The following is a 27,606-nucleotide window of genomic DNA, read 5'->3' on the forward strand; positions in this document are numbered from 1 at the left end:
TGACCCATAATTCATCACGACCATGACTGATCCTCTAAAAGATGGGTGGACTGCTTTTAAGGGAGTCATAGAGAAATTTTTCGCCAATAATAAAAAGCCTAACTGTAAACAAATCGTAAAGAGTCAAAAGTAGTGAGTGGAGAGCAAGGTGAACGACTTTACCAGAATATTAAAGAGATCGAAAAAATATACCAAGGAAAATGGGGCGTCTACTATTGGACGCTTCAGAGAGAGCTTCCAGATTCTTTCCCGAAGCAAAAATATACCAAGGGGAGCCTTACTGCGAAAAAGAAAAGGTTTTAGTGTGTACTAGTGAACGTATATTAATATATAATATAATATATATAATATTTTTCCAGTCTAGACAGCCTTTTGATTTTTTGCAGACCCGTTATGATGGTGAAGAAATGCATAATAAGGAATTAAATTTCGTTATAGTATTTATTTAATAATAAACAAGGGAAATTCGGATGCTTTATTGAAATTGTGGCTACAATAATTAAATAGGACGAGAGACAGACAGTAAATTTATGGAAAACAATTTAATCGAATTCGGAGAAGCACTAGAGCAATATGCAAACATATTGCTATGTTACGTAATAATCTTGGACAATACGACGTAAGCGATACGAAACAGATGTCTATAGGTGATGATAATTCGTACAAAACAATCACTGGAGGCCCGTCCTAATAGGAGTAATCTCTAATATTCCGAAATTTGATTTGGATCTAATTATTTGCCACGCAACACTGTTCACGAATGTTAAATTTGCAAGGGAAATTAAAATCGAACCGCTGTCCGCTGTAATTTGGTCGGATTTAATAAAAACCTTGCCGTATTTTGACTTTCGCACGATATTTTTAAATATGCTTTCGCAAAAACCGGTAATACTAAAAATTTTATCATGGTGATTGTTTTTGGCATGATTGTTTCTCGTTCATTCGATAACCCATTAGCTTGACCGTCCGAAACTACGACAAAAACGAAACGCAACACGAATTTTTGCCGTTTTTCTACGTACTAGCAACTAGTACTAGTACGACTAGCTAGTAGTTTGTCGTGACAATTTTAAATTGTCATGTAACTAATAGCGTCGCATCAATACAGCAGTAATAAAAACAGACTATAACACGGAGAAATTATCTCAACTAGAGAACACAGGGACATACATTCAATAAAAAAATATAATAACGTTACCAAGTTGACTATTACCTCCTTTATAAAAATATTGGACAGTAGAGTTGGTATAATCTATAGCAACATTAACATTTTACAATTAAAATTATTTTAAAAAATTATCGCGCATAATTTTATAAAGAATGATAGCCGTTTTCTTTATTTATGGCTTCATATTAAATATTATGTCTGCATAATAACGTTGGTATTTGATTTCGTGAATGTGCCTCTAACTCTGGTCATTTCAATTTAAATTTTGGTACTTTTGATATTGCGTCAAAGTAAGTTCGTATAGTTGGCGACCAGCAATCCTTATCCGCACTAATCAACCCTGTTCGATCTGATTTAAACCATGTGCATTCAAATGCGATAGTGTAAAATGCACTGGCTAATTTGATAAGATTTTAGACTAGTCGTGTCTGTATACACTGAGTTTATACTTGTCTATGAGTTATATGTAAAAGTATTTCATTATTTCAATATATATTCAGATTGTTCAATAAAACCAGTGCAATTAGAAAGCAGATTATTCAAATTTACGAATAATTGAAATGATGAAATAAATCTTTTATACACACATATATATATATATATATATATATATATATATATATATATATATATATATATATATATATATATATATGTCAACCTCTAAAATTGGCAACAACAACAAAGAAACAACTCAATAAATCACCAATATGTAACAAATGTAAAAGAAGCATACGAGCACTAGTTTGCACTTTTCTTTTTTTTATTGAATAAATCAATACTAATACAACAAAGCATATCACACTTGTATCTTGTAAAATCGAATAAAACTAGTGTTTAGAATCTATCTTGAAAGATACCTTGATAGAGAAAGAACTTTAGATATTATATAAGCCAGTATTTTAGTAGTGATACTGAGTATATATATATATATAAATTTCACAATTTATTTATAATTATATGAAGCTATGTATTATTTGCCTCAAGCTTTGAAACTGTTTAAAAAAACAACTCAATAAATCGGTAATTATTTATAAATGTATTATAAGCCACGATACTAAAACCCATAGGTCAGCAGACCATAATAAATTTAAAAGATATATACGAGCACTAGTTAAATTATTACCACTTGTTGGTTAATAAAAAATCACATTTCCTCGTCATATATAATGTAAAATTATATTACTTCATTTTTGCTGAATACATCAGTACTAATACAACCAACTAAATCACATTTGTGTCCAAACCGAATGGAACTATTGTTTAGTGTCTATATTGAAAGATAAACTTTAAATATTTTATGAGCTAGTAATTCAGCAATCAATAATATACGGATTTACTTTTAATACAATATTTAATGGTATAAATTAAATTAGTGTTATCAATCCTCGGATAAATAGAAACAAGTTTGATAAGATTTCAATTTTTCAAGGATATCACACTTGTATTTTGTAAAAACGAATAAAACTAGTGTTTAGAATCTATCTTGAAAGATAAACTTTAGATATTATATAAGCCAGTATTCTGGTAGTGATACTGAGTAAAATTTCACAATTTATTTCTAATTATATGAAGCTATGTATTATTTGCCTCAAGCTTTGAAATTGTTTAAAAAAACAACTCAATAAATCGGTAATTATTTATAAATGTATTATAAGCCACGATACTAAAACCCATAGGTCAGCAGACCATAATAAATTTAAAAGATATATACGAGCACTAGTTAAATTATTACCACTTGTTGGTTAATAAAAAATCACATTTTCTCGTCATATATAATGTAAAATTATATTACTTCATTTTTGCTGAATACATCAGTACTAATACAACCAACTAAATCACATTTGTGTCCAAACCGAATGAAACTATTGTTTAGTGTCTATATTGAAAGATAAACTTTAAATATTATATGAGCTAATAATACAGCAATTAACAATGAGCATAATATACGGATTTACTTTTAATTCAATGTAATACAATATTTAATGGCATAAATTAAATTAGTGTTATCAATCCTCGGATAAATAGAAACAAGTTTGATAAGATTTCAAATTTTCAAGGATATCACACTTGTATTTTGTAAAAACGAATAAAACTAGTGTTTAGAATCTATCTTGAAAGATAAACTTTAGATATTATATAAGCCAGTATTCTGGTAGTGATACTGAGTAAAATTTCACAATTTATTTCTAATTATATGAAGCTATGTATTATTTGCCTCAAGCTTTGAAATTGTTTAAAAAAACAACTCAATAAATCGGTAATTATTTATAAATGTATTATAAGCCACGATACTAAAACCCATAGGTCAGCAGACCATAATAAATTTAAAAGATATATACGAGCACTAGTTAAATTATTACCACTTGTTGGTTAATAAAAAATCACATTTTCTCGTCATATATAATGTAAAATTATATTACTTATTTTTGCTGAATACATCAGTACTAATACAACCAACTAAATCACATTTGTGTCCAAACCGAATGAAACTATTGTTTAGTGTCTATATTGAAAGATAAACTTTAAATATTATATGAGCTAGTAATACAGCAATTAACAATGAGCATAATATACGGATTTACTTTTAATTCAATGTAATACAATATTTAATGGCATAAATTAAATTAGTGTTATCAATCCTCGGATAAATAGAAACAAGTTTGATAAGATTTCAAATTTTCAAGGATATCACACTTGTATTTTGTAAAAACGAATAAAACTAGTGTTTAGAATCTATCTTGAAAGATAAACTTTAGATATTATATAAGCCAGTATTTTGGTAGTGATACTGAGTAAAATTTCACAATTTACTTCTAATTATATAAAGCTATGTATTATTTGCCTCAAGCTTTGAAACTGTTTAAAGAAACAACTCAATAAATCGGTAATTATTTATAAATGTATTATAAGCCACGATACTAAAACCCATAGGTCAGCAGACCATAATAAATTTAAAAGATATATACGAGCACTAGTTAAATTATTACCACTTGTTGGTTAATAAAAAATCACATTTCCTCGTCATATATAATGTAAAATTATATTACTTCATTTTTGCTGAATACATCAGTACTAATACAACCAACTAAATCACATTTGTGTCCAAACCGAATGGAACTATTGTTTAGTGTCTATATTGAAAGATAAACTTTAAATATTTTATGAGCTAGTAATTCAGCAATCAATAATATACGGATTTACTTTTAATACAATATTTAATGGTATAAATTAAATTAGTGTTATCAATCCTCGGATAAATAGAAACAAGTTTGATAAGATTTCAATTTTTCAAGGATATCACACTTGTATTTTGTAAAAACGAATAAAACTAGTGTTTAGAATCTATCTTGAAAGATAAACTTTAGATATTATATAAGCCAGTATTCTGGTAGTGATACTGAGTAAAATTTCACAATTTATTTCTAATTATATGAAGCTATGTATTATTTGCCTCAAGCTTTGAAATTGTTTAAAAAAACAACTCAATAAATCGGTAATTATTTATAAATGTATTATAAGCCACGATACTAAAACCCATAGGTCAGCAGACCATAATAAATTTAAAAGATATATACGAGCACTAGTTAAATTATTACCACTTGTTGGTTAATAAAAAATCACATTTTCTCGTCATATATAATGTAAAATTATATTACTTCATTTTTGCTGAATACATCAGTACTAATACAACCAACTAAATCACATTTGTGTCCAAACCGAATGAAACTATTGTTTAGTGTCTATATTGAAAGATAAACTTTAAATATTATATGAGCTAGTAATACAGCAATTAACAATGAGCATAATATACGGATTTACTTTTAATTCAATGTAATACAATATTTAATGGCATAAATTAAATTAGTGTTATCAATCCTCGGATAAATAGAAACAAGTTTGATAAGATTTCAAATTTTCAAGGATATCACACTTGTATTTTGTAAAAACGAATAAAACTAGTGTTTAGAATCTATCTTGAAAGATAAACTTTAGATATTATATAAGCCAGTATTTTGGTAGTGATACTGAGTAAAATTTCACAATTTACTTCTAATTATATAAAGCTATGTATTATTTGCCTCAAGCTTTGAAACTGTTTAAAGAAACAACTCAATAAATCGGTAATTATTTATAAATGTATTATAAGCCACGATACTAAAACCCATAGGTCAGCAGACCATAATAAATTTAAAAGATATATACGAGCACTAGTTAAATTATTACCACTTGTTGGTTAATAAAAAATCACATTTCCTCGTCATATATAATGTAAAATTATATTACTTCATTTTTGCTGAATACATCAGTACTAATACAACCAACTAAATCACATTTGTGTCCAAACCGAATGGAACTATTGTTTAGTGTCTATATTGAAAGATAAACTTTAAATATTTTATGAGCTAGTAATTCAGCAATCAATAATATACGGATTTACTTTTAATACAATATTTAATGGTATAAATTAAATTAGTGTTATCAATCCTCGGATAAATAGAAACAAGTTTGATAAGATTTCAATTTTTCAAGGATATCACACTTGTATTTTGTAAAAACGAATAAAACTAGTGTTTAGAATCTATCTTGAAAGATAAACTTTAGATATTATATAAGCCAGTATTCTGGTAGTGATACTGAGTAAAATTTCACAATTTATTTCTAATTATATGAAGCTATGTATTATTTGCCTCAAGCTTTGAAATTGTTTAAAAAAACAACTCAATAAATCGGTAATTATTTATAAATGTATTATAAGCCACGATACTAAAACCCATAGGTCAGCAGACCATAATAAATTTAAAAGATATATACGAGCACTAGTTAAATTATTACCACTTGTTGGTTAATAAAAAATCACATTTCCTCGTCATATATAATGTAAAATTATATTACTTCATTTTTGCTGAATACATCAGTACTAATACAACCAACTAAATCACATTTGTGTCCAAACCGAATGGAACTATTGTTTAGTGTCTATATTGAAAGATAAACTTTAAATATTTTATGAGCTAGTAATTCAGCAATCAATAATATACGGATTTACTTTTAATACAATATTTAATGGTATAAATTAAATTAGTGTTATCAATCCTCGGATAAATAGAAACAAGTTTGATAAGATTTCAATTTTTCAAGGATATCACACTTGTATTTTGTAAAAACGAATAAAACTAGTGTTTAGAATCTATCTTGAAAGATAAACTTTAGATATTATATAAGCCAGTATTCTGGTAGTGATACTGAGTAAAATTTCACAATTTATTTCTAATTATATGAAGCTATGTATTATTTGCCTCAAGCTTTGAAATTGTTTAAAAAAACAACTCAATAAATCGGTAATTATTTATAAATGTATTATAAGCCACGATACTAAAACCCATAGGTCAGCAGACCATAATAAATTTAAAAGATATATACGAGCACTAGTTAAATTATTACCACTTGTTGGTTAATAAAAAATCACATTTCCTCGTCATATATAATGTAAAATTATATTACTTCATTTTTGCTGAATACATCAGTACTAATACAACCAACTAAATCACATTTGTGTCCAAACCGAATGGAACTATTGTTTAGTGTCTATATTGAAAGATAAACTTTAAATATTTTATGAGCTAGTAATTCAGCAATCAATAATATACGGATTTACTTTTAATACAATATTTAATGGTATAAATTAAATTAGTGTTATCAATCCTCGGATAAATAGAAACAAGTTTGATAAGATTTCAATTTTTCAAGGATATCACACTTGTATTTTGTAAAAACGAATAAAACTAGTGTTTAGAATCTATCTTGAAAGATAAACTTTAGATATTATATAAGCCAGTATTCTGGTAGTGATACTGAGTAAAATTTCACAATTTATTTCTAATTATATGAAGCTATGTATTATTTGCCTCAAGCTTTGAAATTGTTTAAAAAAACAACTCAATAAATCGGTAATTATTTATAAATGTATTATAAGCCACGATACTAAAACCCATAGGTCAGCAGACCATAATAAATTTAAAAGATATATACGAGCACTAGTTAAATTATTACCACTTGTTGGTTAATAAAAAATCACATTTTCTCGTCATATATAATGTAAAATTATATTACTTCATTTTTGCTGAATACATCAGTACTAATACAACCAACTAAATCACATTTGTGTCCAAACCGAATGAAACTATTGTTTAGTGTCTATATTGAAAGATAAACTTTAAATATTATATGAGCTAGTAATACAGCAATTAACAATGAGCATAATATACGGATTTACTTTTAATTCAATGTAATACAATATTTAATGGCATAAATTAAATTAGTGTTATCAATCCTCGGATAAATAGAAACAAGTTTGATAAGATTTCAAATTTTCAAGGATATCACACTTGTATTTTGTAAAAACGAATAAAACTAGTGTTTAGAATCTATCTTGAAAGATAAACTTTAGATATTATATAAGCCAGTATTCTGGTAGTGATACTGAGTAAAATTTCACAATTTATTTCTAATTATATGAAGCTATGTATTATTTGCCTCAAGCTTTGAAATTGTTTAAAAAAACAACTCAATAAATCGGTAATTATTTATAAATGTATTATAAGCCACGATACTAAAACCCATAGGTCAGCAGACCATAATAAATTTAAAAGATATATACGAGCACTAGTTAAATTATTACCACTTGTTGGTTAATAAAAAATCACATTTTCTCGTCATATATAATGTAAAATTATATTACTTATTTTTGCTGAATACATCAGTACTAATACAACCAACTAAATCACATTTGTGTCCAAACCGAATGAAACTATTGTTTAGTGTCTATATTGAAAGATAAACTTTAAATATTATATGAGCTAGTAATACAGCAATTAACAATGAGCATAATATACGGATTTACTTTTAATTCAATGTAATACAATATTTAATGGCATAAATTAAATTAGTGTTATCAATCCTCGGATAAATAGAAACAAGTTTGATAAGATTTCAAATTTTCAAGGATATCACACTTGTATTTTGTAAAAACGAATAAAACTAGTGTTTAGAATCTATCTTGAAAGATAAACTTTAGATATTATATAAGCCAGTATTTTGGTAGTGATACTGAGTAAAATTTCACAATTTACTTCTAATTATATGAAGCTATGTATTATTTGCCTCAAGCTTTGAAACTGTTTAAAGAAACAACTCAATAAATCGGTAATTATTTATAAATGTATTATAAGCCACGATACTAAAACCCATAGGTCAGCAGACCATAATAAATTTAAAAGATATATACGAGCACTAGTTAAATTATTACCACTTGTTGGTTAATAAAAAATCACATTTCCTCGTCATATATAATGTAAAATTATATTACTTCATTTTTGCTGAATACATCAGTACTAATACAACCAACTAAATCACATTTGTGTCCAAACCGAATGGAACTATTGTTTAGTGTCTATATTGAAAGATAAACTTTAAATATTTTATGAGCTAGTAATTCAGCAATCAATAATATACGGATTTACTTTTAATACAATATTTAATGGTATAAATTAAATTAGTGTTATCAATCCTCGGATAAATAGAAACAAGTTTGATAAGATTTCAATTTTTCAAGGATATCACACTTGTATTTTGTAAAAACGAATAAAACTAGTGTTTAGAATCTATCTTGAAAGATAAACTTTAGATATTATATAAGCCAGTATTCTGGTAGTGATACTGAGTAAAATTTCACAATTTATTTCTAATTATATGAAGCTATGTATTATTTGCCTCAAGCTTTGAAATTGTTTAAAAAAACAACTCAATAAATCGGTAATTATTTATAAATGTATTATAAGCCACGATACTAAAACCCATAGGTCAGCAGACCATAATAAATTTAAAAGATATATACGAGCACTAGTTAAATTATTACCACTTGTTGGTTAATAAAAAATCACATTTTCTCGTCATATATAATGTAAAATTATATTACTTATTTTTGCTGAATACATCAGTACTAATACAACCAACTAAATCACATTTGTGTCCAAACCGAATGAAACTATTGTTTAGTGTCTATATTGAAAGATAAACTTTAAATATTATATGAGCTAGTAATACAGCAATTAACAATGAGCATAATATACGGATTTACTTTTAATTCAATGTAATACAATATTTAATGGCATAAATTAAATTAGTGTTATCAATCCTCGGATAAATAGAAACAAGTTTGATAAGATTTCAAATTTTCAAGGATATCACACTTGTATTTTGTAAAAACGAATAAAACTAGTGTTTAGAATCTATCTTGAAAGATAAACTTTAGATATTATATAAGCCAGTATTCTGGTAGTGATACTGAGTAAAATTTCACAATTTATTTCTAATTATATGAAGCTATGTATTATTTGCCTCAAGCTTTGAAATTGTTTAAAAAAACAACTCAATAAATCGGTAATTATTTATAAATGTATTATAAGCCACGATACTAAAACCCATAGGTCAGCAGACCATAATAAATTTAAAAGATATATACGAGCACTAGTTAAATTATTACCACTTGTTGGTTAATAAAAAATCACATTTCCTCGTCATATATAATGTAAAATTATATTACTTCATTTTTGCTGAATACATCAGTACTAATACAACCAACTAAATCACATTTGTGTCCAAACCGAATGGAACTATTGTTTAGTGTCTATATTGAAAGATAAACTTTAAATATTTTATGAGCTAGTAATTCAGCAATCAATAATATACGGATTTACTTTTAATACAATATTTAATGGTATAAATTAAATTAGTGTTATCAATCCTCGGATAAATAGAAACAAGTTTGATAAGATTTCAATTTTTCAAGGATATCACACTTGTATTTTGTAAAAACGAATAAAACTAGTGTTTAGAATCTATCTTGAAAGATAAACTTTAGATATTATATAAGCCAGTATTCTGGTAGTGATACTGAGTAAAATTTCACAATTTATTTCTAATTATATGAAGCTATGTATTATTTGCCTCAAGCTTTGAAATTGTTTAAAAAAACAACTCAATAAATCGGTAATTATTTATAAATGTATTATAAGCCACGATACTAAAACCCATAGGTCAGCAGACCATAATAAATTTAAAAGATATATACGAGCACTAGTTAAATTATTACCACTTGTTGGTTAATAAAAAATCACATTTCCTCGTCATATATAATGTAAAATTATATTACTTCATTTTTGCTGAATACATCAGTACTAATACAACCAACTAAATCACATTTGTGTCCAAACCGAATGGAACTATTGTTTAGTGTCTATATTGAAAGATAAACTTTAAATATTTTATGAGCTAGTAATTCAGCAATCAATAATATACGGATTTACTTTTAATACAATATTTAATGGTATAAATTAAATTAGTGTTATCAATCCTCGGATAAATAGAAACAAGTTTGATAAGATTTCAATTTGGCTGTCTCTGTACATATTGAGTTTGTTTGTTAGTACAGCTATTCAGACTATAAATTATTTGAACGTAATTTACGATATCCTGGTTTGAAATATCAGGCTAATTGCACTGAACGGTTATAAGTATTAATTTGCGAAAGATATGACGCGCGGAATGCAATCGTATATTTGATTTTTCAGCATTTGTCCATCGGTATTTCGGTCTGTAATTGGCCAGTTGCATTTGGCTGAAAAAATATATGTTTTGCTTTAATGGCGTTTTATTGAAATTTGGGGAACACCAATGATGGGAATTAGTATGTTATCATTAAAAATGTATGCAATTGATGTTAAAAACAACAAATTTACCACTGCCCAGTCCAGCGATCTTAATCAAACTAATAAAATCCACTCTAAAATCATATTCCATCACAGGGAACAAGACCTAATTTGATAAGATTTCGATCTGTTTGTCTTCACTATTGTATATACGGTTTATGTTTGTTTACTGTTACAATCATCTGACTATTACTAGCAATACTGGCTTAATGTATCAACAAAATCCAGATACAAACATACAGCTAATATAACTAACATACGTGATGGAAATTAAATTAAGCTGACTGTAAGTTAAAAGTGGTTTTAAGACTGCGTCAAAGTAACTTCGTTAGATCGCGGTCAGCAATCCTTACCGATACTAATCAGGCCCGTTCGATCCGTTCTAAACCGTGTGCACTCGCAGGAAATAGAAACTAATCCGATAAGATTTCAATCTGGTTGTCTCTGTACACATTGAGTTTATATTTGTTTGTTCAAATTATTCAAATATCTTATTCATAGCTTGTAAGTTTGCTTCGAAATTCCAAAGCTTACATTGAGATATAGTGGCGAGATATTTTCGTCTCTCGTTTTGTTTGTCATTTATTTTAATTGAAATTGATAAAGTTTACTCGAATCAGTAGCGTGCCAAAACATAACACGAAAGACATATTTACTTATAATAATTAATTAGTATCTTCTTTTTGTTTCATTAAGTCAAACATTATGAAATAATAATCATGTATTTAATATACCCAAACTAATATCAACATGACAGGAAATATTATTGGAAAAAAATTAACTTCAATAGATCTTTCCATTAAGATATTCAACTTTGGTGGGAAACCAAGAACGCTTTTTCTCACAAACTGGTATCTAGTTCCACATATATCACGGCCCATATCATCACAGAAAAATTTCAGCCTTTCAGAATTACCACTTCTAATTTTTTTTATTACTGAAATATTCAGAGAAGCATTAATAACGGTATCACTCTCAGAAAAGCTTCATAATTAAGTACCATAACTAATATATAAAATTGATTTAAAGCACTGAAAGAGTTTATTAATAAAATGAACCTGTATAACTATAAATAGGGTGTTTTTGAGTTGATTTCACTCGACACAAACTGACTACGAATCGAAATGATAGGATTACTGAATAAGGATTAAATTTCGACCTCTAAAATATCCATTTATAATCGAAGGCATTGAATTCAAGCGAGAACAGCTTACACACGCTTGATATGAATGAGATTTACGTTCGTAATCGATTACACATTACAAAAACTAAGCGAACTAATTAATTTTTCGAAGAGATGCAAAGCAACACATATGATGATTACTATATATATGTAATATATATAGTTCTAAGAGCAACAAGACACATCGCTCTCTAATTTACCATTTCTCTAGTTTAATGGTATCTAATTAATGCAGTTTCACTCCTTCCTGCTTTGCTATTCTTGTACAGTACGCAACATAATTGAGTATTTTCAATTACAGTACAATTAATTAATTAATTTATTTATCTTCCTGTCAAATTCGAATTACGTACAACTATATATATATATATATATATATATATATATATATATATATAGTAACTAAAAAAAATAAAATGTAAGAAAAGTAGTAGAGACTAAAAGATTATCAACTGCATAAATATTCTTAAAAAATTAACAAGGAATAAAATAATTTCAAGTCGAAATATCTTTAAATATATTAGAGATATTGAATAATTTCACCGTTGGCAGAAAAGTTAGGAATGCCTCTTCTAAAACTAATATAGTGTAAGATGAATAGAATATCTGTAATAGTTCTAAATTAATAAAGTTTTCATGTCAGATTGTCTTAATTACTGAAAATTACTCCTGAAACGACAATTTAACTTTAATTTCCATGATTTTTGACTGGGGAATTTCAGGGAATTACGAGTTCTCCTATAGATTATTCGAAAACATATAATTTTACTTGCTTAATTAACGATAAATAGATTATAATGTATAACAGGAACTAATATTAATTCAATAATAATTAGGATACAATTTTTAAACTGTATTATTTTAAAACAACTAATTAATTGGTGGATATAGTTTTTTTTTAATTATTTAATTAATACACTGTTATTGGTCGTTTCCGTCTAACCTACAATTTGTCTTTATGCTAACTTAAATCTAGGTATATAACTAGGAGAACCCATCGGCCCTAACTCAGTCTCTGGTGAAATAATGTTTATACATGTCACTGCTGAATATTTTAATATATGCACCTCACTACACAACATTTCATTCTTTTGAGTCTGTGTCCTGTTCTGGTGGTATCCAAAAGTTGCAATATTTAAATATTCGTATGAGAATGGAGCCTTTCCTCATGCCCCCTTGCAATTCTCTCGATTTCTTGACTGACGTTGGGTATATGAAGGTCTCGATGTAGGTAATCAGTCCCATAGTATTTGGGTGCACCCACAATACCTCTCAGGACTTTGTTCTGAAATATTTGTATTTTATTTATGTTACTCTTTGCAGAACATCCCCATAATTGAACTCCGTATGTCCATATAGGTTTCAATATTTGCATATATAATAGCAATTTATTATGTAGTAATAATTGTGATTTTCTTCCAATTAGGCAGTACATTTTCCTATATTTCAATTCCAGTTCTTTTCTTTTCTTATTTATATGTTCCTTCCAGCGAAGTTTTGCATCGAGATTCATTCCAAGATATTTAGCGTTATTGCTATATGGAATAATAGTGTTATTTAATGTTATTGGTGCTTGTACGGTCTGTTTATAGGTGAACTGCACATGTACAGATTTAGTTTCATTAATTCTTATTTTCCAAGCTTGTGTCCAATTATGTATATTGTCACTTGCCTGTTGTAATTTTCGTGAGGCTTCTTCGCTATTGTCTTCGACAGCTATAATCGCAGTATCATCAGCAAATGTAGCCATCGTGATATTTTCCATTTGTGGTATATCGCAAGTGTAAAGTAGATAAAGCATTGGTCCCAGTACACTTTCTTGTGGTACATCTGCTTTAGCTTCTATTATTGTAGAGTAAGCTTCTTTTTGTTTGACTCTAAACATTCTGGTTGTAATATATGATTTTAATAGTTCGGTGTGTTGTTTTGGAAGCATTTTCTGTAGTTTATGAACAAGGCTTTCATGCCAAACCTTATCAAATGCTTGTGCTACATCTAAGAATATAACTGAGCATACTTTTTTACTTTCGTAGGCTTTTTCAATAACATCTGTTATTTTGTAGACCTGATCAATTGTTGAGTGCTTGTTAATAAACCCAAAATGGTGTGTTGGTATTAGGTGTTTTCTCTCTATGATCGGTTTTATTCTTTTCAAAGGGAGTTTTTCAAAAACCTCAGATATTACTGGCAGCAATGATATAGGTCTATAGGATTTTATTTCGTTTGGTGACTTCCCAGGTTTTGGGATCATTATAATTTCCGCCATCTTCCAAATGTCTGGGATATGTTTTAATCTAAATGCTGTATTGATAAAGTTGGTGAGTTTTATAATTCCCTTTCTTGGTAGTTTTTGCAGTAATTCTCCTGTTATTAAATCGTAGCCTGGTGATTTCCTGGGGTTAATATCAGTTTTAATAACTTTGGTTAACTCTTTCGGCGTGACTAATTCAATCATTGAATTTTCAGCTTCTATTTCATATAGTTATATAATAACTTAAAGATAGTTTGTAATACAACAAGCCAGATATAAATAAACTACGTAGAGACTTTATACGGAATATTAGATAAGCATTTGAACCGGTAAGCCACTGGTTTAAAGCCAGCCATATTCCAATTGGAAAGGCAGCAGTATGCAGCTTGCATATATTAATTGGATTGTTCCTTGAATTGGTTTTCTTTTCTCGGAAGTTGAAAACTAAATAGTTTAGTTCCGAGTCTTTAAAGAATGTTTTATGGGGCCATATTTTGATTTTTACTTTTGCGAAATAACTTATAAGGTCCTTCGAATTTTTTCATAGTCGTACATGAACATATTACTTAAAAACCAACTTTATTTATAATAATAATCGATTCAAAATCGTAAATACAGTTATTTTGTATGGCCTTGAATAAGTTTTCAAGTGAATAACTAATGTATTTCCTTTTAATGAATAAGTAATATAACAAATATCGTAACAATCACAATATAATTAATTAGAGATAACATATGTTTAGTTTTATTTTAAAAATTACCAATATTATTAGTCGTTGTTTTAATTTATCTTGTAACGTTATTGGTTTATGTTGATAGCTTTAGTCTAGCAATAATAGTGTCAATAATTGAGATGCAGAATCGTAAATACATATATTTTTGAAATCTTGAAAAAGTTCTCAATGTTTTGCATCAATTTTTCGATAGTAATCCTTTCTATTCTATTATATATTATATTGAAAGATATAAAATTGTTTGTAAATTATATTTAAATACTAAAACTATATTCAGGTTAAATGACAGAGGAATAGTTCGAAGTTTTCAGTCGAGATATGCGTACGTCCATAAACATAAACACCGTTTATGTCCATACGATGTAAAGCTTGAAAATCTTGTGTTCGAATAAAACAAACTTAAGGTCGTCTTGACTCAAATTCCAGGAATTAAGGAATATTGCAGAATGCATGTCAATTTGTTGGCATTATCAACGCTATAGCTTAGTCGAATGTTACGGAATGCTTTTGAGTAGAAATTGTACGACTGAAATACAAAGAGATCTCGTTCAAATACGTTTGTGTGTAGTTCGGTTCAACTTTTACAGTTTCAGATACTATGTATGTTTCATCCTCACTGAAATTCGGACCATAAAAATAACGCCTATATCCAAATATCACAATTATATCATAAATCAAATTGAGATTAAAGATATTTATATGTATTTTAATATTCAAAAATCTAAATCTAAAATAAAAATCAACCATTGAGGGATGTTAATTTCCTAACGATATTAGGGAGGGCATTCGAACAGATATTTATAGTGCATGTGTGGAATTGCATCCAATTTTACGACCAAAATTGTTACTTTGCTTTAGCTCGATCTTTATTTGTTTCTTTTTTTTGTTCGAAAAGTTTTAAGACAATGCTGTTTACTTAATTTTTTTTAAAATATATTTTAAAGTCTCCTTTTACCAACTAGGGGTTTATCTGAACTGGACCTACAGTTTAACGTGGGCTCCGAACCACGGTCCTCAGCATTAAGCCTACCGACTAGCCAGTGACCAACTTTAAAAATCATCCCAGAAGACATCCGGCCTTACCCAGCCTGGTTACTGGCGTGACTGGGATCATTCTTCTTGTCGGATTTTACACTCTTGCCTGAGACAATCACAAATTTTAAACAATCACAATCATAAATTTACGACCATGCCCCAGCAGGATTCGAACCCGCGGCTATCGCAACAGTAGGAGGACCGTACTGTTGCCTTTACCTCTACACCACCAAGTCGACTTACTTAAATCTTAATTAGAAACATTTGAAACAATTTGTTACATCAAGTTCCATAGACTGATCATATATAAAGATCACATATATCAATATCGAATAGGTTCTTTTTCTATGATGGTCTCGTTATATCAGATACCAGATCGCCGGTATATTTCGTATATTTTTTCTTCAATTCGCCTTCACCAAATCATCATTAATCGGATTTTTATAAACTGAAATACTATAAATAAATAGTGTAGCAATAATAGTGTCAGTAATTTAGATGCAGAATCGTAAATACAGATATTTTTATAACCTTGAACAAGTTCTCACTGTTTTACATCAGTTTGACGATATTATCCCTTTCTATATAAGATATAAAATTGTTAATTAGAAAAATTCGAATAAATTTATTACATTAAGTTCCATAGACTGATCATAATCATATATAGAGGTCATATATACCATTATCTAATATGTTTTTATGATAATCTGGTTGATGATCTGGCACATTTCGTATAATCAATTTTTAATCAATTGATTTTTTAAATATATTTATAATATAGTACGTACAAATACTATACATAAAGCTGAATTAGAGGATTTTGATCCCCTATTAAACAGTATCGATTTTTTTAACGAACAAGTAATATAACAAATTTTGTAACAATCACAATATAATTAATTAGATAACATATGTTTAGTTTTATTTTAAAAATTACCAATATTATTAGTCGTTGTTTTATTTTATCTTGTAACGTTATTAGTTTATGTTGATAGCTTTGGTCTAGCAATAATAGTGTCAATAATTAAGATGCAGAATCGTAAATACATATATTTTTAAAATCTTGAAAAAGTTCTCAATGTTTTGCATCAATTTTTCGATAGTAATCCTTTCTATTCTATTATATATTATATTGAAAGATATAAAATTGTTTGTAAATTATATTTAAATGCTAAAACTATATTCAGGTTAAATGACAGAGGAATAGTTCGAAGTTTTCAGTCGAGATATGCGTACGTCCATAAACATAAACACCGTTTATGTCCATACGATGTAAAGCTTGAAAATCTTGTGTTCGAATAAAACAAACTTAAGGTCGTCTTGACTCAAATTCCAGGAATTAAGGAATATTGCAGAATGCATGTCAATTTGTTGGCATTATCAACGCTATAGCTTAGTCGAATGTTTCGGAATGCTTTTGAGTAGAAATTGTACGACTGAAATTCAAAGAGATCTCGTTCAAATACGTTTGTGTGTAGTTCGGTTCAACTTTTACAGTTTCAGATACTATGTATGTTTCATCCTCACTGAAATTCGGACCATAAAAATAACGCCTATATCCAAATATCACAATTATATCATAAATCAAATTGAGATTAAAGATATTTATATGTATTTTAATATTCAACCGTCTAAATGGAATAAATCGACATATATGATCATATATCCTTTTAAATATACTATATACGTGATTAATTTAATTGTAACAAATTAATATAACTGAATATGTAATATAATAATGAATTTCATTATTCTAATGTTACACATTCAATTGAGTTTTAACAAAAACTACGTAAATATTAATTGTTACGTACTCAACACCTCACACAAAGCTAGATAAGTATCTCTATGCACCCTAGCAATCTGCCTGTTACTAACAAACCCATTGTTCAGGGTATGCATAGCAGCGCATTTAAGATAATACGCCTTTCAATCCATTTTATCTCTTCTAGTTAGAATATCTGTATCTGCGAGACTACTTCAAATCAATGCTTAATTTCGAATCGTTATTAGAATCACAACTATTTAGATTTCAGGATGGTTTAACGACTAAACTTATGCGGTCGCGTTATTTGATTTTATTTTACAACTACTGTTACAGCACAGAAGTTCTGTATTAATTCGCATATTTATTGCCAAGGTAAAATATTGTACTATCGTGAAATAAAATAGAATTTTTAAGAAAACTCAATAAAAACAATAAAAATAATATTTTCATTAAATTCCTACAGTTAATTAATTAGAGATAATGATCATAATTAGAGATAATATATTTTATTTATAATATGTTTACTACTAATCCAAAGTAAAGGTTTTTAATAAAGAGTTAATATAATAATTGGTAACAATCACATTTTAATTAATTAAAGATAATATATTTCTTAGTTTTAATTTAAAAATTAGCAAAATTATTATTTTCAAATTAATTTTATCTTGTAATGTCACTGTTTAAAATTACTAGCTTTAATCTAGGAATAATAGCGTCAATAAGTTAATTAGAGATATTAACTACTCAGCGTTAATAAATTTTATTTCAAATCTGTTTGCTATAATTAAGAGTAAATCCGCAAATTAGCTAAACTAGATAAAGTTAATTAATTAGAGATAATATTATAAAATTATATTTTGTTGATTAGAGATAACTTATTTTTAGTTCTAACTTTAAATTAGTAACATTGGCGGCGCTTTAATTTAATCTTATCTTGTAACATTATTTTTAAACTACTAGCTTTTAATATGTTAAGTTAATAAATTAGAGATAATGTGATAAAATTAGATTTTTCCTGCTCGTATTTTGCATTTTACTTATTACTTAATGCCTTTACTCTTAATTTACTATTAACTTATGAATCGGTAATCATTTTAATCATTATAATTAATTGAGATATAAAATTAATATTAAATTACGTTGGTGAGCCTCAATAATTAGGCGTAATATGTTGAGATACGCAATTAATCGTTCTATATTATCTAAATTATGTTCACAGTTAAAAATCAGATGAAAGAGATGGCCGTTGTCGCGCTCGTTGATTCCATTAATTTATTAATTAAAAAGTAAGATAAAGACAAGTGAAAATAGGAGAGAGGTGAATAAATTTGAGCCTGGAACGGTAGACGCAACAATTGCTAGAATTATACGAAAAGGACCCACCGAGAAGATAATAATTGTTAATGCAGTTATAACAGCGCCCCCCCCCCCTCCATTGCCCCCTCTCGTTGGCTCCTTCGTGGAATTGGGGCTGCGACAAGCGGGAGTGTCGCGAGAAACGTTTTATGGTTTCGACGACATTTATAGTTGCAATACGGTAACCTATACCGGTCTCGACTAATAAAAATCAACCATTGAGGGATGTTAATTTCCTAACGGTATTAGGGAGGGCATTCGAACAGATATTTATAGTGCATGTGTGGAATTGCATCCAATTTTACGACCAAAATTGTTACTTTGCTTTAGCTCGATCTTTATTTGTTTCTTTTTTTTGTTCGAAAAGTTTTAAGACAATGCTGTTTACTTAATTTTTTTTTAAATATATTTTAAAGTCTCCTTTTACCAACTAGGGGTTTATCTGAACTGGACCTACGGTTTAACCTGGGCTCCGAACCACGGTCCTACCTACCGACTAGCCAGTGACCAACTTTAAAAATCATCCCAGAAGACGTCCGGTCTTACCCAGCCTGGTTACTGGCGTGACTGGGATCATTCTTCTTGTCGGATTTTACACTCTTGCCTGAGACAGTCACAAATTTTAAACAATCACAAACATAAATTTACGACCAGGCCCCAGCAGGATTCGAACCCGCGGCTATCGCAACAGTAGGAGGACCGTACTGTTGCCTTTACCTCTACACCACCAAGCCGACTTACTTAAATCTTAATTAGAAACATTTCAAACAATTTATTACATCAAGTTCCATAGACTGATCATATATAAAGATCACATATATCAATATCGAATAGGTTCTTTTTCTATGATGGTCTCGTTATATCAGATACCAGATCGCCGGTATATTTCGTATATTTTTTCTTCAATTCGCCTTCACCAAATCATCATTAATCGATTTTTTACAAATTGAAATACTATAAATAAAGCTGAATTAGCCGGTTTTGATTGCTTTAGTGTAGCAATAATAGTGTCAGTAATTTAGATGCAGAATCGTAAATACAGATATTTTTATAACCTTGAACAAGTTCTCACTGTTTTCCATCAGTTTGACGATATTATCCCTTTCTATATAAGATATAAAATTGTTAATTCGAAAAATTCGAATAAATTTATTACATTAAGTTCCATAGACTGATCATAATCATATATAGAGGTCATATATACCATTATCGGATATGCTTTTTATGATAATCTGGTTGATGATCTGGCACATTTCGTATAATCAATTTTTAACGCATTCACCAAATCATCATCAATTGATTTTTTAAATATATTTATAATATAGTACGTACAAATACTATACATAAAGCTGAATTAGAGGATTTTGATCGCCTATTAAACAGTATCGATTCCGTAAATGATATTTCCATATTAATTTCCATAGCTAATTAAGATGAATTAAACAAAAAGCCATATTATTAAGAAAATCCAAGTAAACGGAGGTGAATAAATAATATCGAGAAAGGGAAGTAACGTCGCAAAGCCCATACCTAACGTATCGATATCCGAAATGTGTTTCACATTAATATCTAACGTCGAACCTTTTTAAAATTCACCCTTCGAAATATAGTTGTCATTGCCTAACGGTCGTTTTAATTACCGATTTCGAACAAAAACATTTAAATTAGTCGAGCGATCGTTGGGAAACTGTAAAAGGAAAAACGAAATGTTGGGACCCTCGAGCTGAATGGGAAAACTAATTGCGAATAAGGACCGAGAAAAGAACTGTAAACATATAAAATGCGATGTCAAAACAATTGAAAAATAAACTATTCGGGATAAAATCTACGATTCTCTTCGTAGGTACCACTTATAACGAAGCCAACATAAATTAAACGCTGTCTATACCTTTTTCTACCGAATATATGTGGAATGATAAATTGCACATCTAGTAGAACTTGTATTTTAGCTTAGATTTTTACACAAAATCTTATATTACTAGTTATGCGCCTGCGCTTTCGGATAACACAAATTTGGTTACGTTTGTTATTTGTTAAATGCTTTTAACATAACAGGCGTTATAACTAATTTCGAAAAACTATTTTATGACAATTCTACCTATTTATTTTAAGCTACGATTTGAAAGAAATAACAACATTTAAAATAATGTCATTTTAAAAAATCCAAATCTGTGCATGACGTAGTTTTTTTTGGTCGCAATGGCCAGATTGTATGGGCCAGGTCTTATTTATACATGCTTTTAATAATTTTCTGTTATATTTAGAGATTCTAATGTGTATCAATGGTGCCCTAATGTAATTATACATCGGTCAAAACTCGAAATAAATTCTGCTTTTTCATTCCAAAGCAGAACAATGTTAAAAAAATATGGGAGATTATTCTAATGTAAGCATTTAACTATTATAACTAGCCACTTTATTATAAAAAAGTGTTTTAAAAACGTAATAACTCTGTTGATAAAATTATTCTAATTATTTGGTTTTTTCCAGTTACCAAAGAATATAGAAAATTATATTTAATAGGATGTGATGGAATAGTTTTACAAGGGTGCATGAAGTAAGAATATATTCCTACAATATTCAAATGTTAAACAGAAAAAAATTGACTTAAGTTAATTGCCTTTAAACAAAACTTTGCGACAAAACCAATCTTTTAACTATAAAATATAAGATAAATAATCTAAATAAAATTAAAAGTTCAAACACTGGAATGAGAAAATGATGGTTAGGAAACGTTAAGTGACGTCAGTGTTTCGTAACAGTTCTGATTGGTGTTTGACTTAATATGACAAATTTTGCAATTTCCTATTGTTATTTACTTGTAATTTAAAAAGAAACCTTTCTTTAGAATATATCTGTAGCGACCTTGAGGCATGTCGAATTTTACATCGTGGAATAACGGTCTACAAAATACCCAGAAATATAATCCCAGACGTCGAACACGGGCGGGGTGCCAGCTAGAACCCGATAACCAATAGCTGGCAACCCCGGGACGTTTATCTCGTATGTTATTGAAGGGTGTTTCTATTAATTCAGTACTCGACCATCGTTTGGTTTAGACTTGCCACCATCGACTGCCCAAGACTCGTCACCAGGTAACACCGCTGCCATCTGTTTTATCATTTTTATTTTTATATTACTTCAATAAATAACGGTCACATAATGTAAACACCACAGTTTCATTTCGCTTTAGCTCCATTCACCTAGCCACATCATAAACCCTAAATATGTATCATATATTATTATTCTAACTCATAATTTTGTGATTCTTTATTACGATCATCATGCCTATTATATACATTTACCAAATAGAACCAATATGTTTATAAGTTGATTCATTATATATTACTTTTATTGTAACAGCAGCAGCAGCAGGAAGAGCCAATTTTAAGTGAAAAAAGACCCTCGAGACAAACAATAATATTCTTTAGTTCAGTGGAAGAAATTCATAATGAATAGCACCACCATTTTTATATCTTACTATTTTGTGATAACATAAATAATAGTATTTTTAATTTAGAGTGAACAATAGACTTAATGTATAGCGAATTCCCATACATAGAAATCGATTGAGGTGAAATGAAAAAGATTCATAAACAACGCTAAACTTACAGTTCGATTCTAGTTATAAAGAGAAAAATTTGTGTTACGTCTGAATGGAAATTTCCATTTGAAGCTGTCCAAAGTTTCGTTCGGTCTTGAGGATGTCTAGAAATTTCCCCAACGCTGCATTCAAGCGACTTTACCATTTTAACTCGAAATTTACTCAAGTGGGAAACATTCATTATTTCAATACAATGAACTGCACCATTTACCAATTTTACACAGGTTAACAACGATGCTTTTTCAGCCCGTTTATTATTTCTGCAAGATTTAAAACTTTCGAATAACAGATGGCAAATAAAACAACCTTTAAATGATGTCAGTTCGTCATAAAATATCAAGAACATGTGATTTATTATTAATCGTCGTACCATAAAATCTTTTATATATTATTTTAAAGTATTTCTGTTTATATCTAGTAATATTGTTAGTGGAAACAAAAAGTTTGCAAATGAAGAAGGGTATGGATGGAAATCAGAAACCGGTTTGTTCAGATCTCTAATTAAAATTAATTCATGTAAAATTATTTCAGAGCTTAAAGATAATTAGATATAGTGATATATGATATTCAGTGGATGAACCACAATAGACCTCCACAATGGTGCCCAATATTGGTATTGCGTCAAATAAAAGGTAATGTATAAAGTATACAATGCATACTAACTAATATATAACTCACAACTAACCAATATTATTAGGGGATCAATGAATATTATTAAAACAAACTATCAAAATATTATTGACGCAACTGAAGAAACCATGAAGAAAATAACCTCACTTACTCACCGGATCTTTCACCTAGCGGGCTTCAGCTCTTTCAAGCATATCCACATAATGATGCCAAAATTATTTTCAATGATTGACTTTATTGTGGTCCATCCATTGAACTGATGGTTCTTGATGTTCATATGGGACTAGCATTATGTTTCTGCTTTTCCTTCAATGTAGGATGGACCACAATAAAGCTTGCATCAAAGGGAAAGTAATACATAAACTATATAATACATACTAGCTAATATATCGCTCACAACTAACCAATATTATTAAGCACCTAATGAATATTATTAAAAGAAAATTAATTGACGTTCTAGAAGATTAATAAAAAAATTAAAGAAAATATTCACAACTAATCATATAGATAATAACTACGCTTACTCACCGGATCTTTCATCTACCGACTTCCATTTTTTCAAGAATCTCAGCTCAAAACTATTTTCAACTAACTTGTTTTTAACTAAACTAAACTTTTTTGACTAACTAAACTTGTTTTTTTACTACATTGAAGGAAAAGCAGAAACATAATGTAAGTCATATATGAAAATCAACAACAATCGGTTCAATGGATGGATCACAATAAAGCTCCACAACATTGTCCAAGGCTGGTATTTTATCAAAGGATAATATATAAATTATATAATACATGCTAAGTATATTATTAAAGAATCAATAAATATTAAAATATTATATAACTAACCATATAAAAAAAACCAGGCCTACTAGCAGGATCTAACACCTATCAACTTCAAGGCTCTTTCAACAATATATATATATATATATATATATATATATATATATATATATATATATATATATACTCTGGTACTACGAACCACGGACTTCGTTATTAAGCCAATTGGCGAGTGACCAACTTTGAAATCATCCCAGAAGATATCCGGTCTTACCCAGCCGGATTAGTGGAGTAACTGGGATCATTTTATTTGCCGAATTTTGCATTCTTGCCTAGGACAATCACAAATATTAAACAATCACAAACATAAATATACGACCATGGCCAAGCAGAATTCGAACCCGTGACTATCGCAACAGTAGGTAGTGGACCGTCCTATCGACTTTACCACTGCGCCAACCAAGCCGGCTTATTATTATTTTGACAATATCTGAAATATATAAGCTCGAGAGAACGAGAGTAGTACGAAAAATAAATATATTATTTAGGTTTTCTTTCATTTTAAAAATCCCCAGAGTTAAATATTAAACCTTTATGAGATGGAAATTAAACAAAAAAGAAAGAGCCCAGTATCCATTTTAATTTCTTCTCATAAAAAGTCATGTAATAAAAAACACTCAGATAATAAATTAATTTCATTTATAATATATTTCAGCTTCCAAACTGGTAGTAATGGGCTTAGATTATAATTACAACCTTACTACAAAATCTAGGTGTAAAAAATCTTAATAAAACAACTATTTACATGACGAAAATCTATAATTTTTTCAATCATATTGGCCAGATTTATCACCCTCTTATTTCCGACTGTTCTCACATATTAAGAAATGTATGTGCGGAAAACTATTTTAATTAAAAATTAACAAACTAGCGATACTTAATCATATTTCAAAGGAAATTTCAATCAGTCGACGCGATATTAATTAATTAAATTATATTAGCTAATGAGTTAATATAATTGCAGTTAATTACGTTGAGAAATTGTTATACATCATCTTTGAAAGTCGGAATATTATCCAGTATCAGTTGAGGCACTTAGTATAGCTGTTTGTTATGCATTCAAGCCGATTCAGATCTTGGCACTTTCATGCCAGCATAACACCGAAGGCTCTGCATTATGTATTCTCTAAATCCTGAAGCCACATGCCTACGTATACACACACCTAATATAAAGGGATTTATTTAAACTAAAAGAAATGTGACAATATTTTTCATGAATATATTCAAACTTTCCTTTTCTTATTCCTCCTTAATGCTTTGTCCTATACTCTTGTTTATGCACTTATTTTCCTTTGTCCCTTTCGTGTTTATTTTAACCTCCGACCAAGCGAAAAATTCTTACCAATATCAACATTTCATTATTCGCAATCGATTTCATTTGTTTTCGGATTTTTTGGACCTCCAAACTTTTATACGGTGTTATATTTTTTTAACCTGACATAAATCAAGTACTCAAGCAACATCAGATTTATTCATTAACATCACTTTTTAAATAAAAAGGTTTACTATTGATATATTAGTTGTTTTTTCCACTTAAAATTTTCTTATTTAGAAAAATAATGCAAAATTTTATTTAAAAAAGTAACGGTTTAGTAGCTATAGGAGATGCTAGTAGTTTAGTAGCTAATGAAATAAGTGATCCTTTAATAATAATATATAATTACATAACTTAATTATTTATCCAATAAAGTAAAATAGATTCAAATTAATTTCGTTCATCATTAGAATTCTCTATATAATTACAAACGTCAGATCATCATTAAAACTTAATTTGAAATGAACCAGGAAAGACCATATCAAAAATGTATAAGTTCAAGGAGGAATAAGATGAACTGACTGGATAATATCTTGGATCGTTACTTTTTGAACTCAATATAACATAAATATTGTTTTAAAAATATTAAGTAACAAGATTTCATTTTAAATTATTTTAGAACTATAATTTATAATCAAAAAATATATTTTACTAATCACAATGTATATGTTACGATAAGTATTTTTAATTAAAAGCGACAGAACTCAACAAAACCGTATATAGGATCACTCTTAATAGTACAAAATTTGATAACAGTTTCTATATAACTCGTTTTGAATTAATTAGAATATATTTAAAATAGTTGACTACACTTTAGACCGGTTAAATTATAATTTGATTAAAAATGTTAAATAATTTGTAACAATAAAAGAATATAAATATTTAATTTTCAATTTATAATGTTCGTTAACTTAATATAAACGAAAAAATCAAATGTACCTATATTTAGGGAAACCTGAACGTTACTATTAGGTTAGAATATAAGAAAAGAATTACCAAATTAACCCAAAACAATTAAAATAGGACAAAATGTTACATCCAATAGGAAAACTTGCTAGGACTATTATTCTACATTCAATATGCATGGAAACCTAATGATATTTCGAATTGAACCGCAACTTTGAGCGGTAAAATGTTGTGATCCGTATCATCTAGAATGCAAATCGGATGTAAAATTATACACCTTATTGCCGCCAACATCCCACTCTGCCTTCCATCAAAATACACCAACTCTCAGCCATCGTTAATAGCTGGAGCCCTCTCGTTTACAGATAAAATTACGGATATCATTTTTTGTGGACCCTTTTTCCCCACAAAAAAAAAACGTCAAACTTATTATGTTAATTGATTTTTCTTTGGCAGATTAAATTTTCTCACGAAACGTCCATGTCCATTGGTTTTAATCCAGTGAAACTTCATACTTCTTTGTTTTTATATTACCCATTAGTGCTGGTGACAAATGACGCGTAAATGCATTTTAACGTACGTATTATATGCGAAAACGTTTACGTAAAATACACCAAAAACATTTAAGGGTTAATAAACACTAATAGTAAAATTATATTTAAAATAAACACTTACCTCTGAATAAAGATTAACAGAAAACAACTCGCGTGTTTACAAATCGGGCCATACAACGATAAAGCGAACAATCCGGTGAAAAAATTTCGAAGTATAAACAAACTCGTTTGTTGTCGTTATGCGCGATTCGCCCCGGCCAACTAGACGAATAAGTCGACGCGTTTCCTCGTACGTACGTCCGATCCAAACGTCAAATTGTGCAGTCACTTATATGTAATTTCGATTGATAATATTAGGTATCCCAAAAAGTAATTCGTCTTTTTTATATTATTTTTTGTTGATTGTTGATTATCAAATCAATCTATTTATTGACAATATAAAATGTACTATTCAAAATCTTATTTTGTTATATGTTTAATTACATAAATGACATT

General features: G+C 28.6%; 1 protein-coding gene across 4 annotated transcripts in view; it reads right to left on the reverse strand.

Moving 5' to 3' along the window:
• LOC143197109 (lachesin) overlaps positions 1-27,365 on the reverse strand; it is a 157,103-nt gene extending 129,738 nt beyond the window's left edge. For all 4 annotated transcript variants that reach the window (XR_013005929.1, XR_013005928.1, XM_076405280.1 and 1 more), the window contains exon 1: positions 27,233-27,365. The gene's annotated coding sequence lies outside the window, so the exon portion shown is untranslated. The remainder of the gene's footprint in view (positions 1-27,232) is intronic.
• Positions 27,366-27,606: the final 241 nt, after the last annotated feature.

The sequence above is a fragment of the Rhynchophorus ferrugineus genome, unplaced genomic scaffold (assembly GCF_030347505.1).
Source record: "Rhynchophorus ferrugineus isolate W39M unplaced genomic scaffold, kcgeb_rfMv2 rfM5, whole genome shotgun sequence".
Lineage (NCBI taxonomy): Eukaryota > Metazoa > Arthropoda > Insecta > Coleoptera > Curculionidae > Rhynchophorus > Rhynchophorus ferrugineus.